This window comes from Lithobates pipiens, unplaced genomic scaffold (assembly GCF_037356315.1).
Source record: "Lithobates pipiens isolate NorthernLeopardFrog02 unplaced genomic scaffold, aLitPip1_a1.2 Scaffold_8, whole genome shotgun sequence".
NCBI lineage: Eukaryota > Metazoa > Chordata > Amphibia > Anura > Ranidae > Lithobates > Lithobates pipiens.
The window spans coordinates 603,810,151-603,829,052 of NW_027507903.1; the positions used below are offsets into that span (position 1 = coordinate 603,810,151).

At 43.4% G+C, this 18,902-nt stretch overlaps 1 protein-coding gene across 1 annotated transcript in view; it reads right to left on the reverse strand.

Annotated features, from left to right (window-relative positions):
- The window catches only part of LOC143961317 (galactose-3-O-sulfotransferase 4-like), a 76,097-nt gene extending 63,873 nt beyond the window's left edge, over positions 1-12,224 (reverse strand). Inside the window, exon 1 of the mRNA XM_077470574.1 lies at positions 11,595-12,224. The gene's annotated coding sequence lies outside the window, so the exon portion shown is untranslated. The remainder of the gene's footprint in view (positions 1-11,594) is intronic.
- Positions 12,225-18,902: the final 6,678 nt, after the last annotated feature.

Below are 18,902 nucleotides of genomic sequence, written 5' to 3' on the forward strand. Positions count from 1 at the left end.
CATATTTAAATAAGGCCACTCTGGAGGAACAGGACATAAGAGGGCACTAAGCGGTACTCTACAGTAGGATGTAAGGGGGCACTCTGAAGGTACTAACTTACCTCCAGAGTGCCTCTTTACATCCTTTAGAGTGCACAGTTCAGATTCACCGAGAAGGTTTTTTTTTTTTTTTCTAAAGTATCTTACCACCAGCCACTTGTGAGTTGTGGGCGGCAAAGCTGGCAAGGGAATCCGATGTACTCGCCACTTGCTTCCCCTTTGTTTGCCCGCAGAAATCGCAGCTGCAGCAGAGTGCAGGTAGCAGGGCCAAAATCCGTGATGACAGGCCAGGCTACTGCTGAGCAAGATAGGCTCTCTTAATGTGCCCCCTCTCCTTTGGTGGTGTTTAAGGGAGCTCAGGAAGATTTACAGCACCAGGTATGCAGAGAATGCAGGAGGTGTGCTGGCTGGAATGCTGAGAAGGAGAGGGTACAGTGACAGTGCTTAACCTTCGTTATCAAGCCCGAGCAAAGGAAGGGGGGAGCACAGGAAGGATCAGAGATTCACTGTCCCTGGAGTGGCTGGAAGACCAGCAGAGAAAGTAGTTGGCTGAAGTGTACTTCACCTCCATCGTCAAGTATAAGGAGAGGAGGAGGGGTCGCTGCAAGGATCACAGAGGCATCTGTGGTGTGGCTGCAGAGCTACAACAGACAGATACAGGCTGGATCGGTGTGAGTCTGTGAGAGCTGAGTGTATACTCACGGCTCTTTTACTTATTATGCCCAAAGGAGTGTGGGAGGGAGAGCAGAGTCAGAGCTGTCCAGAAAACCTGCAGATCGGCCGGTAGACAGCAAAGCTCTCACACCATGTGTCTGCCTTGGATGTTGGCAACACAGTCACGGGCGGGCCCCCCTACTGGCCCGGGTCCTCGGGCAGTGCCCAATATGCCAGAATGGTTGGTCCATCTGTCAGGTCACCTGAGGCCCAGTGACCGCGCGCCGTTGCGGTCAGGAGTGCGCCGCTAAGGTAGTGAAACCTATGGCTGACTGCTGCGGATTAAGCTCCAGGTGGTTCAGGAATGCAGGTCCTTTGGAGCACCAACACGGATCACACTGGGAGCTAGAACATGAGATTGCCCAGCGGAGCCTAAGAGCCAACAGGTGTTCACCAGGGCCCCTAATGGTGGGGATGGACTTCGCTGCAACTGGCTCCAAGTCATGGCCCCTGGGGTCTCCCAGCTCATGCTCATGGTAGGCTACTGGAGGATAGAGAGTTATCAGCATATCGAGACAACAAGGGATAGTCGGGAGATGAGCCAAAAGATCAGGGCAACGAGCAGACAGGGATAGTCAAAGAACACGCCAAAGGTCAGGGTATGAAGTAGACAGGGTTAGTCTTGAACAACCCAAGGTCAGTAAACAGAATCAGGCATAGAGCACACAGCAAGAAGCACACAGGAAGCCAAACACACACTATTGATCGGGCAAGGCAGGCTTGGAGAGCACGGTGTTAGTGTATCCTGTAGAGGCTAGGGTGGAGCCACGCTGAGGGAAGATTACTTAACCATACAGGTGTGAGAGTGCAGGCCCTAAGGCTGATAAACAGACCAGAAGTAATCAGACAGACAGGGCATGGAAATACTACTGCAGATTAATGACACCACCCCTGTCAATGTGTGAAGTGAGCCGTGAGAGGTGCTAATGTGCACTATGGTGTCCAGGCCGGGACAGAGCAAGGCCTGAGACGGATAGAGAGTTCATGTGGGACGGAGCAGCTAGGAAGCTGTAAGGAAGACGCAGAGCTGGGGTGCAGTGTCTGTGCATAAACACCGGGGCGTGTTTCATGGTTAGGAGGACCAAAAAAGTTACTAACCATCAGGAGGATCCTGAAGAGGTACTTGAAGCAGTAAGGCTGAAGGTTTTCTTTGATTCATAGTGATGGTGAGAACCCCCTGAGTCAGAAGACATACCTGTGTGAAAATTAGATTTTCTTTTAACCACCTGACATCCTCTCTATGGCCGAATGGCGGCCACAGCGCGGATGTGAAATCCCGGGAGGCCGTCATATGTTGGCCTCCCCTGTGCACGCTCCCTGTGCGCACTGTGATCACCGAGTCAATGAGCCTTGGGTGATCACCAATCCGAAAAGGGGCCAGTCCCGGCCCCTTACTATGTGATCGGCTGTCAGCCAATGACAGCTGATCACATGATCAAAACAAAAGCTTGGTGATCGGTTATTTTTTTTTTCTCCTCATGTTGACAGCAGAGGAGAAAAAAAAAAAAGCCGATCACCTGCTTATCTTAAAGGGACATTGGTCCCGAAAAGGAAGGGGCTATCAATGCCCACCAGTGGTGCCAATCAGTGCCACCTAGAAGTTCTGCCTATCGGTGTAACCGATCAGTGCCCATCACTGCCACCCATCAGTGCCCATCAGTGCCACCTCATCAGTATACATCAATGACAGACAAAATGACCCGTTATAAAATGTTAGAACCAAAAAAAAAAAAAAAAATTTACATTTAAAAAAATAAAATAAAAAATCGCACAGGTGATCAAATACCACCAAAAGAACGCTCTATTTGGGGGGGAAAAAAATTATAAAAATGTCATTTGAGTACAGTGTTGTATGACCGTGCAATTGTCATTCAAATTGCGACAGCGCTGAAAGCTGAGAATTGGTCTGGATAGGAGGGGGGTTTAAGTGCCCAGTAAGCAAGTGGTTAAATAAAAGTGGGAAGGAAAGCCCTGAAAACTATATCTGGTATGGAGTAAACTCACTGTTTTGGCACTACCATTGAGCTATGAAACACCAATGTGTCACAAAAAAATAAAAAATAAAATACAAATATATATATATATATATATATTGCATTATACCTGGAATTATTCAGAGATGAGATGGGGCCATTTAGCTTTGTCAGTTTTACACAGGCTGCCAACAAGCATGCAGGCCAAGGTGAACTTATGCTGTGTAAATGCATAATTGACAAATCCAGCATCAAATGTCTAGTTGTGATCCAAAAATTCTACACAATTTAAAAACAGCAAAACACAAAGGTTTATAAACTTGCAAGTGAAAAAGTTTTTAATAAAAAAAATTGGCCATCAGCCATAAAATTTTTAATTTAACGAGCAGGGCGGATTTTCAAAGGCAGAGAGGGGAATAAAGATGGGGTAGGGCGGCGGAAAATATATGTTCTTTATAAAATTCAGTCTGAATTAGTGTCCCAGAGCCAACCATCCAGAACTTCATGAATGGCTAAAGTCATTGCCAACTCATCAACTGGCGTATCTAAGTTATTTTAAAAATAAAGTTACAACCAAACCTTTAACCCTCCATCACAAGATTTACTAAACACAATTATGAATCATTTGGCAAATAATAAAGTTCCTAAAAGTTATTCAAGCAAGATATTGGCAGCATGAAGCATTCATTCAAATATCTTACGGTAACTACTGTATAATGCCAGGATAACATGGGAAGGTCCACACATGGTTGAGGCCAGCCACTCTGTGTCCTTTCCTTTTATATATGTGGGTGGAATAAATGTCTTATGGCGGTGATCTCCTAGACCCACCAGTCAGGGCTGTCTTTAATATTGATCGGACCCTGGGCAAAACCTTTCTTGGGCCCCCCCCACCCCATGAAGTTTTGCGCTCCACCTGCTCTGAGACATACAATAAATAGCAGCTAGACTCAAAATCAGTTTACCGAATCAGATCAGGCAGCTATTGCGATTGGTTGCCAGAGGTTACAGTGTATCATTACCGCTCACTGAATGGTTGCTAGAAGTTACAGCACACATTACGGCTCACTGATTAGGTCACAGCACATGATTTCTGCTTGTTGAGTGGTTGCTAGAGATTACTGTGGATATAACTTCGGAGGGCATGATATACATATCAATGCCGACAGCCACCACTATTTACATATGAATACCACTGCTATTTACATATGAATGCCAGTAATTTACATGTCAACACAGGGTCTGCAGGTAAGTCATCTGCACACAACAATAGGGCAGAGCTGGGCAGCATTAGTAGCAGCCCTTCACACTGAGATATTGGGACACAACGCAGGACTAAAAACTCAAGGGATGAGGGAATTTAAACCAGGATAGTTGGCAAGTATGAGGCAGCTGCTTTGGGCCCCACAACAATGACAGGGCCCAGGGCAGCTGCCCCTTTTGCCCTTCCTTAAAAACGGCCCTGCCCCCAGTGATCTGATGACTGCAATCATATCTGGCAGTGCGGGAACACATGGAGTACGTTGGCTTCTTTATTGAAGAAAATACAGGCCAAACATTGGCTCCCCTAAAATCAGTGCTACCATTTGGTAGACATCCACCTTGATTTCCACCAGGACATCACACCAAATAAGAATTACTTTGGGAGAAGTTTTAAAGCGGTGTTCCAGCTGAAAAAAAATTTTTTTTTTTTTAAATCAGCAGCTACAAACACTGCAGCTGTTGACTTTTAATGAGGACACTTACCTGTCCAGGGAGACAACAACGTCGGCCCCCCAGAGGCCGATCAGTCCATCAGATCGGGTGCCGGCGCCGCCATTTTATCTAAGGGAAACAGGCAGTGGAGCCTTTTCGTTTCCTACTGTCGCGAGTCGTGCAGCGCTTTGTGAATGGGTAGCTGTCTTCTGGGATGCACACAGGTCCCAGAAGACAGCACGCCCAATTTCCCAGAACACCGTGCGAGGGATGAAGAGAAGGAACAGCTCCGCGGAGAAGGAAACGGCAGATTAGGAAGACTGCCTAGCAACAGGCGTTTCGCTTAAGTAGAAAAAAAAAATTTTCAAATGTTTTTAAAAAAATTTAAAGAGCCTGTTTTATGTATTTTTTTTTTTTTTTTTTTTTTTTGAGTGGACCTCGGCTTTAAGGGATCTCCAAATTGGAAATGAAGGGTCTGGCTGCACCATTGTTATCAAGTGTGTGCGAGTCCAAGCGAGCCCTAATGTGAGCTTTGTCTAAATACAGGTTATCGCCACCCTACAATCCTTGCTGATCTTCATTATTACCATCCTTTCATCTTACCTACATCTCCCCCTGACATCAATCAGACTGACTCCAGATGTGACTGCGGGGAGAACACATGAGATAGAGAGATAGATAGAGAGATAGATAGATAAAAGTATTTACCCTAACCTAATAAGCTGTGCCGGTCCTATCACAGTGGCATGATATAATGGTAATACTACCATCCAGTTGAAACATTTTGGTGAAAATATCTATCTATCTATCTATCTATCCTGCTTATAACCTCTGCCTCCATTTCCCCTAATTACATAAATCAGGCTGAAGCTGGCCATACATTATACAATTTTCTTATTCAATTTCCTTTAGATTTACCTTCAACTATGTAGTGCAAGTCTGACCTCATATTATATGGTTTTGGTAAATCCAAAGGAAAGTTGTACAAGAAAATTGTATAATATATGGCCAGCCTTACTCCAGATGTGGCTGTGAATAGATAGATAGTTAAACATTAGAGAATCATTTTCTAATGCAAATATTGTCAGAGAAAATCTCCATACAGCCTATTGGCTATCTATCTATCTATCTATCTATCTATCTATCTATCTATCTATCTATCTATCTATCTATCTATCTATCTATCTCTCTATATATCTATCTATCTCTCTATATCTCTATCTATCTATCTATCTATCTATCTATCTATCTATCTATCTATCTATCTATCTATCTATCTATCTATCTATCTATCTATCTATCTATCTATCTATCTATCTATCTATCTATCTATCTATATCTCTATATATCTCTCTATATATCTCTCTATCTATATCTCTATCTATCTCTCTATATCTCTATATCTCTATCTCTCTATCTCTCTATCTATCTATCTATCTATCTATCTATCTATCTATCTACACATTATTACCAACAGTATTTGGAAGACTGCCTTTTTACACGCACATAATGTTTAATGACATCCCAATGTTAGTACATAGGGTTCAGTATTGAGTTGGCCCACCCTTTGCAGCTATAACAGCTTCAACTCTTCTGGGAAGACTGTCCACAAGGTTTAGGAGTGTGTCTATGGGAATGTTTGACTCTTCTTCCAGAAGAGCATTTGTGAGGTCAGGCAATGATATTGGATGAGAAGGCCTGGCTCACAGTCTCCGCTCTAATTCATCCCAAAGGTGTTCTATCGGGTTGAGGTCAGGACGCAGGTCAATCAAGTTCCTCCACCCCAAACTCGCTCATCCATGTCTTTATGGACCTTATTTGTGCACTGGTCATGTTGGAACAGGAAGGGGCCATCCCCAAACTGTTCCCACAAAGTTGGGAGCATGAAATTGTCCAATATGTCTTGGTATAGCTTGTTATCCCTTCACTGGAACTAAGGGGCCAAGCCCAACCCCTGAAAAACATTCCCACACCATAATCCCCCCTCCACCAAATGATTTGGACCAGTGCACAAAGCAAGGTCTATAAAGACATGGCTGAGCGAGTTTGGGGTTGAGGAACTTGACTGGCCTGCACAGAGTCCTGACCTCAACTCGATAGAACACCTTTTGGGATAAATTTGAGCATAGACTCTGAGCCAGGCCTTAAGAAGTTCTTACTGGCTAAAAAAAGATTGAAAATAATTGTGTTTTCAGGTGTTCCTAGGCCATGGATCAAAAACTCCCTAATCTAAGTCAACATGAGGTTCATGTAGCCTTTGGAGTGTCAGGCATCCTCCTACAGACATGTGAATGGTCATATGTGAATGCCCACCATTGAGATACATGGGATTGAGGAAGCTGACTGTTTTCACTGTTCTCTTTGCCTGAGGATTTGCCATAAGGAAGGAAAGCCCTGCCTCTGCCAAGATGGCTACCTCTAAACAGAGACACAATGCAGACCAAGGCATGGTCAGTCAGTCAAAGGTCAGCTGCAGGGAGAACACAGATAATTCTGGTGGCTAGTCTTTTTCCCTCTGCTTTCTAGTAGTTTGGTCCAGTTGAGCTTTTCACTTAGCATGGAACATAACCCTTATCCCAAACCTAAAATGTAACCTGCTAAGATTCTGGTGCTGAAATTAAAGATAGATAGAGAGATAGAGAGATAGAAAGATAGAGAGATAGAAAGATAGAGAGATAGAAAGATAGAGAGATAGAAAGATAGAGAGATAGAAAGATAGAGAGATAGAGAGATAGATACAGTGCCTTGAAAAGGTTTTCACATTTTGTCATATTGCAACTAAAAACGTGAATGTATTTTACTTGGATTGTATGTGAAAGGCCAACGCAAAGTGGCACATAATTATGAAGTGGAAAAATAATGATAAATGGTTTTCAAATTTTTTTTACAAATATCTGAAAAGTGTGGAGTGCAATGGTATTCAGCCCCCTTTCCTCTGATACCCCTAACTAAAATCTAGTGGAACCAATATCTTTCAGAAGTGACCTAATTAGTAAATAAAGTCCACCTGTGTGTATTTTAATCCCAGTATAAATACAAATGTTCTGTGAAGCCCTCAGAGGTTTGTTAGAGAACCTTAGTGAACAAACAGCATCATGAAGGCCAAGGAACACACCAGCCAGGTCAGGGATAAAGTTGTAGAGAAGTTTAAAGCAGGGTTGGATTCTAAAAAAATATCTCAAACTGTTTAATCCATCATCCAAAAATGGAAAGAGTATGGCACAACTGCAAACCCACTGCTCTAATTTTTTCACTTATGAATTTTGGTGGGTGTCTGTTTTAGTTTTAATTTTTCAGGGATTTTTCACTATTACTTGGATATTGTTTTCATTTATTTATCTAAGATTTTTATTTCATGTCACCTTGAAGGCTCTTTTTATTTATTGTATGTCACTTTAGTGAGATTATTTATTTAAATAAGTATATCAATAATTTTATTTATTTATTCATTTATTTAATTTATTTTTTTATTGATATTTGATATAGTTTGGTATTTATTAGCGCTGCACTCTCTTTGCACTTTAGTAATTTGAGTTGTTGTATCCTAACTCTAGTGCCAGCTGCTTCTTTCATCATATTTAATGACAACAATTTATCTTTAGTGCAGCGTGAATCCTCCCTGCAGTTACATTTTAAAAATTACAAACTGTCATTTGAAGTAAAACACATAGCCAAGTATTATTCTACACTTTTTTTTTTTTCGTGCAATAAAAAAAAAAAAAAAAAAAAAAAAAAAAATATATATATATATATATATATATATATATATATATATATGCTATCTACCAAAAGAAATTAACCAAAAAGTGCATTCTTTGCATCCTTCTACACTTCTACATTCTATGCATTATTCTATACTTTTTTTTTGTGCAATAAAATAAAAAAAAAATAAAAAAAATAAATAAAAATATATATATATATATATATATATATATATATATATATATATATATATATATATATATATATATATATATACATGCTATCTGCCAAACGAAATTAACCAAAAAGTGCATTCTATGCATCCTAAAATATAGAAAATATATCAAATCAAATCATTATTCAACCAAAAGAAAAATGTCAAAGCAATAACTCCAAGGCCAATAATAAATAACACATTATCTCTTCCGATTCCGCAACATGTCTGGTTGATGAACGACCGTTCAGAAACAAACTGAAAAGCACGAAATGAAAAGCGCCAACTGAAAAGTGCTAAATGAAAAGCCAAAGCAAACACTTATCAAACTTCCACTAACACGAAATTAGCAGAAGGAGCCCAAAGGGTGGCGCTAAAGAGCTAAAAAAAACGCAGTAACCTCTAGTACATCACTACGCTCTGAATTGTTGGGCAACATTTGTGTGACCATGTGTAGGCAAGACAAGTTTGCGCCAACACCCTTCGGACAAAATTCCACGGTTTTTGTTGTCAGAAAGTCCGATCGTGTGTACGGAGCTTTAGAAGAAAACATGTAATGCCGCGTACACACGATCAGACATTGATCGGATATTCCGGCAACAAAGTCCATGGATTTTTTCCGACGGATGTTGGCTCAAACTTGTCTTGCATACAAACTGTCACACAAAGTTGGTCGGAAATTGCGAATGTCAAGAACGCGGTGACGTACAACACGTACGATGAGGCGAGAAAAATGAAGTTCAATAGCCAGTACGGCTCTTCTCCATGTTTACGAGCATGCGTGGAACTTTGTGTGTCGGAATTGTGTACACACAATTGGAATTTCCGACAATGGATTTTGTTGTCGGAAAATTTGAGAACCGGATCTCAAATTTTGTGCGACGGAAATTCCGATGGAAAATGTCCGATGGAGCCTACATACGATCGGAATTTCCGACAAAAAGCTCCCATCGAACATTTTCCGTCGGAAAATCCGACCGTGTGTACAGGCCATTAGAGACTGCAAAAGACTTGAGACTGGGGCGGAGGTTCACCTTCCAACAGGACAACGACCCTAAACATACAGCCAGAGATACAATGGAATGGTTTAGATCAAAGCATATTCATGTGTTAGAATGGCCCAGTCAAAGTCCAGACCTAAATCCAATTGAGAATCTGTGGCAAGATCTGAAAATTGCTGTATAGACGCTCTCCATACAATCTGACAGAGCTTGAGATATTTTGCAAAGAAGAATGGGCAAAAATGTCACTCTCTAGCAGGGCCGGGACAAGGGGTGGGCAGGAGGGACGGCTGCCCTGGGCACTGTGGTTTCATGTTAGGTGGGGGGGGGGGGCATAGCAAAGAGATTGGGGGGGGGGGAATTTGTGTTGGGAGGGAGAATTTGGGGAGCAACAGGAGATAAGAATTGTTATGGAGGAGACATTTTTTGGGGGGGTGGTTATTTAGGGGATCTGTGTAGGACGAGTGGATGGAGGAAGAGGATTTGTGTTAGAAGGGGGGATTGAAGAGTTTGTGCTAGATGAGGTGATATGGTAGGTGGGGGAGGGGGGGGGTCGTGATAGTAGGGATGATTGGGGGGTATTTTTGGTAGGAGGGAAAAATTGTGGGTATTGGGGGGGAATTTGTAGTGGGAGGGGGATTTGGTGTGAAAGTGGGTAAAAGGATGTGTACTCAGAGGGGAAATTTGAGGGGTAGAGGATTTGTGCTGGGGGGATTTGAGGGATGAAAGGTGGGATTTCAGCAATCAATTTGTATTGGGAGGAGGGGGGTTATGCTTAGGGGGTAAGCATGCAGATTAGTGCTAAAAAAAATTTGGGGGGGGGGGGGGGGGTTTGCTGACATATAATGCTCATACATCTTGGTGGGCGGGGGGGGCACAGTTTGGTATGTCCGCCCTGGGCTCTAGATGACCTTGTCCTGGCACTGCTCTCTAGTCTCTAGATGTGCAAAGCTGGTAGAGACATCCCCAAAAAGACTTGCAGCTGTAATTACAGTGAAAGGCGGTTCTACAAAGTATTGACTCAAGGGGGCGCTATACAAATGCACACCACACTTTTCACATATTTATTTGTAAAAAAAAAAAAAAATTTTTAACTATTTATCATTTTCCTTTCACTTCACAATTATGTGCCACTTTGTGTTGGTCTATCATATAAAATACATTTATGTTTTTGGTTGTAACATGAAAAAACGTGGAAAATTTTAAGGCGTTTGAATACTTCTTCAAGGCTCTGTAGAATGGATAGATAGATAGAAAGTAAGATGGTATATATAGGAGATGGATAGATATTTCTGTATTTTCATGTCCTACCTGTGACCTTATAGAATGTATAACATGTCCTCCCTGTGTAGTATGTGTCTGTGCTGTGCTATGGAGATATTGATGGATAATATTACATTTGGCTATGATGTAACACACGGGGATGGGGAAGGAGTGATCTGTCTGTGCGCAGAGCAATAAAATTCTCCGGATCTCAGTTCCTGCATCTGTCATTGTAAACTTTTACATAGTGACCTGATATAGACCTTGTTACCATCCAGGTGAGATGTACTGAGCTTGTGTCACCAGAGAAACTCTTCATCCAACCTACTGGTTGTCTATCTATCTATTTTTGATCTGTCAATCCGTATCTAACATTCTTTTTTTTACTTGCTCTTCTTGCTTTATACGTACGCTATATTACCAAAAGTATTTCCATAAAGACATGGATGAGCGAATTTGGGGTGGAGGAACTTGACTGGCCTGCACAGAGTCCTGACCTCAATCCGATAGAACACCTTTTGGAATGAATAGGAGCAGAGACTGAGATTCAGGCCTTCTCGTCCAACATCAGTGCCTCACAAATGCTCTGCTGGAAGAATGGTCAAGCATTCCCATAGACACACTCCTAAACCTTGTGGACAGCCTTCCCAGAAGAGTTGAAGGTGTTATTGCTGCAAAAGGGTGGGCCAACTCAATATTGAACCCTACGGACTAAGTCTGGGATGCCATTAAAGTTCATGTGTGTGTAAAGGCTTGGGTCCCAATACTTTTGTATACTAGTGTATGTGCCGATTTGTCTATCTCTTTCAGCAGATCGATCCATCTATCTTTCATCAGTTCTATCCATCTAGCTATACTTCATCAATCATGTCCATCTATCATTCTATCTATCATTCTATCTATCTATCTATCTATCATTTATATTTAATCAATCATATCAATCTATCTATCTATCGATCTATCCACCTCTCTCTGTAGTCTGGTGGTACTCACGTGTCTGGATGGAGTTGTGGGGTGTCTGAGGATGGTTGTCACTTTATTCGGGAAGTTTGGCACCTCCTGTCCTCTGTCGGTCCTCTTCATGGGATGTCCCTCATTGTTTGGCCTTTGTCTGTCCCTTGTCATGCAGCCCCTTTGTAGAGAAGGCAGGCCATGTCATAGATGTGTGTCTATCTGGCTGTGTGTCCGTCCATTCATTGACTCAGAAGTTTCTGAGTTTCTGCCTGTTCTCCGTGCTCCTCTGATGGTCTTTGTTCTCCTCATCTGTGTCCCATTTCCTCCGCCAGTCCTCTTCTTTCCCTAGTTTTCTGTTCTCTCTCCCTCCCTCCCCCCCTCTGTCTCTATCCCTTCTCCACCCCGTCTCTGACTCTCTCTATCTCTTCTTCTTACTCCTCCTGGTCTGTCTATGCCTGCTCTATCTCTCTGCTTCTTCCCTCAGACCTCATTTCTCAGTCCTCTCTTCTCCCTGGAGCCCCCCTTCTCTGCCACCCCTCCTTTATGACTCTTTCTCCCTCTCTTCTTACTTCTCCATCTGTCCTCAGAATTCTTTCCTAACAAAAGTGCTATTTAGTGATCCCGCTGTTATTCACCATGAGAGGGGGGAGGAGGGAGAAGTGAGCCTGGATGGAGAATCTCATCCCCTAGACATAGGAAACTTCATGACTTCTAATTCAACCTGAGAGAAAGAAAAAGAGAGAGCATGAGACAGAGCAAAAGAGAGAAATAAAAAGAGAGAGAGAAAAAGAGAGAGAGAGAGAGAGAGAGAGAGAGAGAGACAAAGCAAGAGAGAGAAAGAAATAGAGAGAATAGAATATAGAGAGCTAAAGAGAGATAACGAGAGATATAGAGAGAGAGAGAATAAGAAAGAGAACGAAAAAGAGACAGGGAATCTGAGAGTGAGAGAAAGAGAGAGGGCAAAAGTGAAAAATAAAAAGAGAGAGAGAAAGAAATAGAGAGCTAAAGAGAGAGAGAGAGAGAGAGAGAGAGAGAGTGAGAGTATAAGAAAGAGAATGAGAAAGAGACAGGGAATCAGAGTGAGAGAAAGAGAGAGGGCAAAAGAGAAAAATAAAGAGAGAGAGAGAGAGCGAAAAAGGGAAAGCAAGAGAGAGAGAGAGCGAAAGAGGGAGTGCAAGAGTGTGTGTGAGAAAGAGGGAACCAGAAAGTGAGAGAGAAAAAGAGAGAAAGAGAGAGAGCACAAGAGAGAATGAGAAGGAGAGAGCCCTCCTATCCCCCCTCTGCTTGAGACCTGTAGACATTCAACTCACAAACCCTCACCTGCCCGAAACCTGTAGACTTCTAGCTCCTAACCTCTTTCCTGCCCGAAACCTGTAGACTTCTAGCTCCTAACCTCTTTCCTGCCCGAAACCTGTAGACTTCTAGCTCCTAACCTCTTTCCTGCCCGAAACCTGTAGACTTCTAGCTCCTAACCTCTTTCCTGCCCGAAACCTGTAGACTTCTAGCTCCTAGCCTCTTTCCTGCCCGAAACCTGTAGACTTCTAGCTCCTAACCTCTTTCCTGCCCGAAACCTGTAGACTTTTATCTCCTAACCTCTTTCCTGCCCGAAACCTGTAGACTTTTATCTCCTAACCTCTTTCCTGCCCGAAACCTGTAGACTTTTATCTCCTAACCTCTTTCCTGCCCGAAACCTGTAGACTTCTAGCTCCTAACCTCTTTCCTGCCCGAAACCTGTAGACTTTTATCTCCTAACCTCTTTCCTGCCCGAAACCTGTAGACTTCTAGCTCCTAACCTCTTTCCTGCCCGAAACCTGTAGACTTTTATCTCCTAACCTCTTTCCTGCCCGAAACCTGTAGACTTTTATCTCCTAACCTCTTTCCTGCCCGAAACCTGTAGACTTCTAGCTCCTAACCTCTTTCCTGCCCGAAACCTGTAGACTTTTATCTCCTAACCTCTTTCCTGCCCGAAACCTGTAGACTTCTAGCTCCTAACCTCTTTCCTGCCCGAAACCTGTAGACTTCTAGCTCCTAACCTCTTTCCTGCCCGAAACCTGTAGACTTCTAGCTCCTAGCCTCTTTCCTGCCCGAAACCTGTAGACTTCTAGCTCCTAGCCTCTTTCCTGCCCGAAACCTGTAGACTTCTAGCTCCTAACCTCTTTCCTGCCCGAAACCTGTAGACTTTTATCTCCTAACCTCTTTCCTGCCCGAAACCTGTAGACTTCTAGCTCCTAACCTCTTTCCTGCCCGAAACCTGTAGACTTTTATCTCCTAACCTCTTTCCTGCCCGAAACCTGTAGACTTCTAGCTCCTAACCTCTTTCCTGCCCGAAACCTGTAGACTTCTAGCTCCTAACCTCTTTCCTGCCCGAAACCTGTAGACTTCTAGCTCCTAACCTCTTTCCTGCCCGAAACCTGTAGACTTCTAGCTCCTAACCTCTTTCCTGCCCGAAACCTGTAGACTTTTATCTCCTAACCTCTTTCCTGCCCGAAACCTGTAGACTTCTAGCTCCTAACCTCTTTCCTGCCCGAAACCTGTAGACTTCTAGCTCCTAACCTCTTTCCTGCCCGAAACCTGTAGACTTCTAGCTCCTAACCTCTTTCCTGCCCGAAACCTGTAGACTTCTAGCTCCTAACCTCTTTCCTGCCCGAAACCTGTAGACTTCTAGCTCCTAACCTCTTTCCTGCCCGAATCCTGTAGACTTCTAGCTCCTAACCTCTTTCCTGCCCGAAACCTGTAGACTTCTAGCTCCTAACCTCTTTCCTGCCCGAAACCTGTAGACTTCTAGCTCCTAACCTCTTTCCTGCCCGAAACCTGTAGACTTCTAGCTCCTAACCTCTTTCCTGCCCGAAACCTGTAGACTTCTAGCTCCTAACCTCTTTCCTGCCCGAAACCTGTAGACTTTTATCTCCTAACCTCTTTCCTGCCCGAAACCTGTAGACTTCTAGCTCCTAACCTCTTTCCTGCCCGAAACCTGTAGACTTTTATCTCCTAACCTCTTTCCTGCCCGAAACCTGTAGACTTCTAGCTCCTAACCTCTTTCCTGCCCGAAACCTGTAGACTTTTATCTCCTAACCTCTTTCCTGCCCGAAACCTGTAGACTTCTAGCTCCTAACCTCTTTCCTGCCCGAAACCTGTAGACTTCTAGCTCCTAACCTCTTTCCTGCCCGAAACCTGTAGACTTCTAGCTCCTAACCTCTTTCCTGCCCGAAACCTGTAGACTTTTATCTCCTAACCTCTTTCCTGCCCGAAACCTGTAGACTTCTAGCTCCTAACCTCTTTCCTGCCCGAAACCTGTAGACTTCTAGCTCCTAACCTCTTTCCTGCCCGAAACCTGTAGACTTCTAGCTCCTAACCTCTTTCCTGCCCGAAACCTGTAGACTTCTAGCTCCTAACCTCTTTCCTGCCCGAATCCTGTAGACTTCTAGCTCCTAACCTCTTTCCTGCCCGAAACCTGTAGACTTCTAGCTCCTAACCTCTTTCCTGCCCGAAACCTGTAGACTTCTAGCTCCTAACCTCTTTCCTGCCCGAAACCTGTAGACTTCTAGCTCCTAACCTCTTTCCTGCCCGAAACCTGTAGACTTCTAGCTCCTAACCTCTTTCCTGCCCGAAACCTGTAGACTTCTAGCTCCTAGCCTCTTTCCTGCCCGAAACCTGTAGACTTCTAGCTCCTAACCTCTTTCCTGCCTGAAACCTGTAGACTTTTATCTCCTAACCTCTTTCCTGCCCGAAACCTGTAGACTTCTAGCTCCTAACCTCTTTCCTGCCCGAAACCTGTAGACTTCTAGCTCCTAGCCTCTTTCCTGCCCGAAACCTGTAGACTTCTAGCTCCTAACCTCTTTCCTGCCCGAAACCTGTAGACTTCTAGCTCCTAACCTCTTTCCTGCCCGAGACCTGTAGACTTCTAGCTCCTAACCTCTTTCCTGCCTGAGACCTGTAGACATTGGGCTCCTACCACTTCTCCTGGCTGGGACATGTAGACATTTAGCGCCTAACCGCTCTCCTGCTAAAGACCTGTAGACATTCAGCGCCTAACCCCTTTTAGCTTGGGGACCTGTGAGTATCCAGAACCTTACCCTTCCCCAGCCTGAGATTTGTGGATATCCAGCTTCTACTTGTTCTCGAGCCTGAGACCTGTAGACATCCATCTCCTAACCTCTCTCTTGCCTAATATCATTCTGTAGACGTCCAGGTCCTAATCCCTGACCTGCCTAATACCTGTAGACATCTTGCTACAAAATACTCTCCTGCCTGAGAGTGGTAGACTTTCTGCTCTTACCCCTTCTCCTGTCTAAGATCTGTAGACATCCAGCTCCTAATGCCTGAGACCTGTGGACATTTATATCCTATCCCAATCCTGCCCGAAAACTTTAGACATTCAGTTCCTTACACCTCTCTTGCCTGAGGTCTGTAGTTATCAGCTCCTATCCACTGTCCAGACTGGGACCTGTAGACAATGAAAGCCGAGCCCCCTTCCTGCCTGAGACCTATAGACATCTAGCTCCTAACTGCTCTTCTGCTTGAGATTTGTAGACAACCAGCTCCTAATTAGTCACCTCCATGAGACCTGTAGACATCCAGTTCCTGACCCCTCCCTTTCCTGAGATCTGTAGGCATTCAGCTCCTAACCCCTTTCCTAACTGAGGCCTATGGAGATAGACATAGACTAACCTTTGTGAGATACAGTCGTTCCGAAACCCCTTCTTACCCAAGGTCTAATCCCTTTCCAAACCGAGACAAGTAGACATCTAGCTCCTATTCCCTCTCCTGCCTGAGACCTATAGACATTGAGCTCCTAACCCCATTCCTACCTAAGACCTGTAGGCATATAGCTTTTTTTTTTTTTTTTTTTTTTTTTTTTTTTAGCTCTGGACTTTGGACTTTGACTGGGCCATTCTTCTTCTTCTTCTTCTTTTTTTTTATTTCAATTTCTTTATTGATTTTCTCAATATCCAAAATATAAAAGAAACATTACACTGGATGAGAATATCATCTCATCTCTACATCACATATAAAATCATCACATCACAAATAAAATTCCGAATACATCTCTTAACCCCCACCCCTCCCTTTTTCTACCACACCCCACCCCACCTCCCAGAGACACCAAATTTATCTTTAGACTTTTCTTCTCCTCTCCCTCCATTTCTATGAGTTTTTTTTATTTTCTATTATTATTCATTTTTTACATTTATGCATCCATCCGTTCTGCAAATCTTAAGGAGTACTTATATTCTACCCATTTCCTCCACTTCTCTTCAAACTCCTCCATTCCCATCTCACCACTGAACCTCAAATATTCTAAGTTTATAAGTTCCATAAATGTTATCACACCAGTTCTTCAATGTGGGCCTTTCCAGTTCTTGCCAGTGTCTAGGTATTTGGCTTTTGGAGGCATCTAAGAGCTGCGGGAGCAAAGTTCTCTTATCCCTTGTAGACACGGTCGGAGATTCAGACGGAATGTTTCCTATCGGACCTTTTTGTTGGATATTCCGACTGTGTGTGGTCTGCATCGGACTGTTTCTGTCGGAATATCCGACGGACCAAGTTTTCCGACAAAATGCTCCGATCAGACATACTCCGATCATGTGTAGCCTACTCCGACGGACAAAGTGCTACACATGCTCAGATCAAATTCCTAGTAGCTATTGGCTACTAGCCTGAACGTAGTCCCGTCGTAACAAAATAACGTCATCACGTTATGTACAATCAGATTTTCCGACAACTTAGTCCGACCATGTGTATGCAACATCACTTCCGGACCTCTTCTGGAATTAATCCGTCGGAATTACTCCGACGGATTTGGTTGTCGGAATCTCCTACTGTGTGTACAAGGGCTTATACTGTTTAATTGGCATTCTGATCCCATGGAACAAACATCCCCACGGATCGTCTGGGACTTCTAACTGCTCTTCTGCCTAAGATGTAGACATCCAGCTCCCAATTTTTCAACTCCCTGAGACCTAGACATCCAGTTCCTAACCCCTCATTTGCCTAAGCCCTTGTACACACGGTCGTACATTCCGACGGAAAATGTCCAATCGGACCGCGTTGTCGGATAATCCGACCGTGTGTGGGCTCCATCGGACTGTTTCCGTCAGAATATCCGACCGACAAAGTTTTAGAGCTGGGCTATAAAATTTTCAGACAACATGATCCGATCGGAATTTGTCCGATCGTTTGTAGAGAATTCTGTTTGGACAAAGTGCCACGCATGCTCAGATCAAATTCCTAGACCAAAGCTATTGGCTACTAGCCTGAACGTAGTCCCGTCGTAACGAAATAACGTCATCACGTTACGAACTATCGGATTTTCCGACAACTTTGTCCGACCGTGTGTATGCAACACCAGTTTCGGACAAAATCCGACGTATTTTGTTGTCGGAATGTCCGACCGTGTGTACAAGGGCTAAGATCTTTAGATATCCAGCTCCTTTCCTACCTGAGACATGTAGAGATCTACTTCTTAACACCTATTGCACAAGAGGCAGCTCTTAACCCTTCTCCTGCTTGAGTCCTCTAGACATGCAGCTCCTAACCACTATCCTGCCTGGTACCTATAGACTCTGTGCTGTTAACCCCTCTCTTGCCAGGGACCTGCAGACCTTTAGATGTCCAGATTTTGACCCCTCCCTGCCTGAAACCTCAAACAACATGCCCTGATTTGCACAAATCATGACCTGCCACAAACAATCATATTTTAATTATTAAGTACTTGCTCATGCATTTAAATGTATTACCTTGCATAAGGTTTTTAAGCTGTTCAGGCTTGTCTAGTAAAGCAAGGTAAAGAGCATCAACAATGCACAAACTGCAAAAACCCAAAAATAAAGATTGTGTAAAGGATATATAAAGCTATCGCTGAAAATGTTAGTTCTGTATGCAGATCAGGAGTTCTGACTTCATTCGGAGTTCCCTGATTTGCATGTTTGTTCCAGGTCAGTGACTCCGAATGAAAGCCAGAGAGAACCAGGTAGCTAGCATTCACATAAGCAGGTCAGCAATACCAGCCTGCAAACCTCTCTCTCTACAAATTGCTTTGATGAATTGAAACCAGGAATAGATGTATTTTTCTCATGCTTAAATAAGTAATATATAACCTTTTAAATTCTGTGGACTTAAGTGGGAGCTACAAATACTTTTCATCTGTGGGCTAGCATTTGCAGGGATATTAAGTAATGAAGGTATAGGTTTAAAGACCCTCCATAATCACATATGTGACACTTTTTCAAGGGACTCCAAGGCTAAAGCTTGTTATACACTAGTAGAATGTGTTTTCTATTTTCTAACGGTTAGTGGGGTCAAATAGTTTTGTTTGGACCATAGTGAAGAAAAAATTTGAAGGATAGA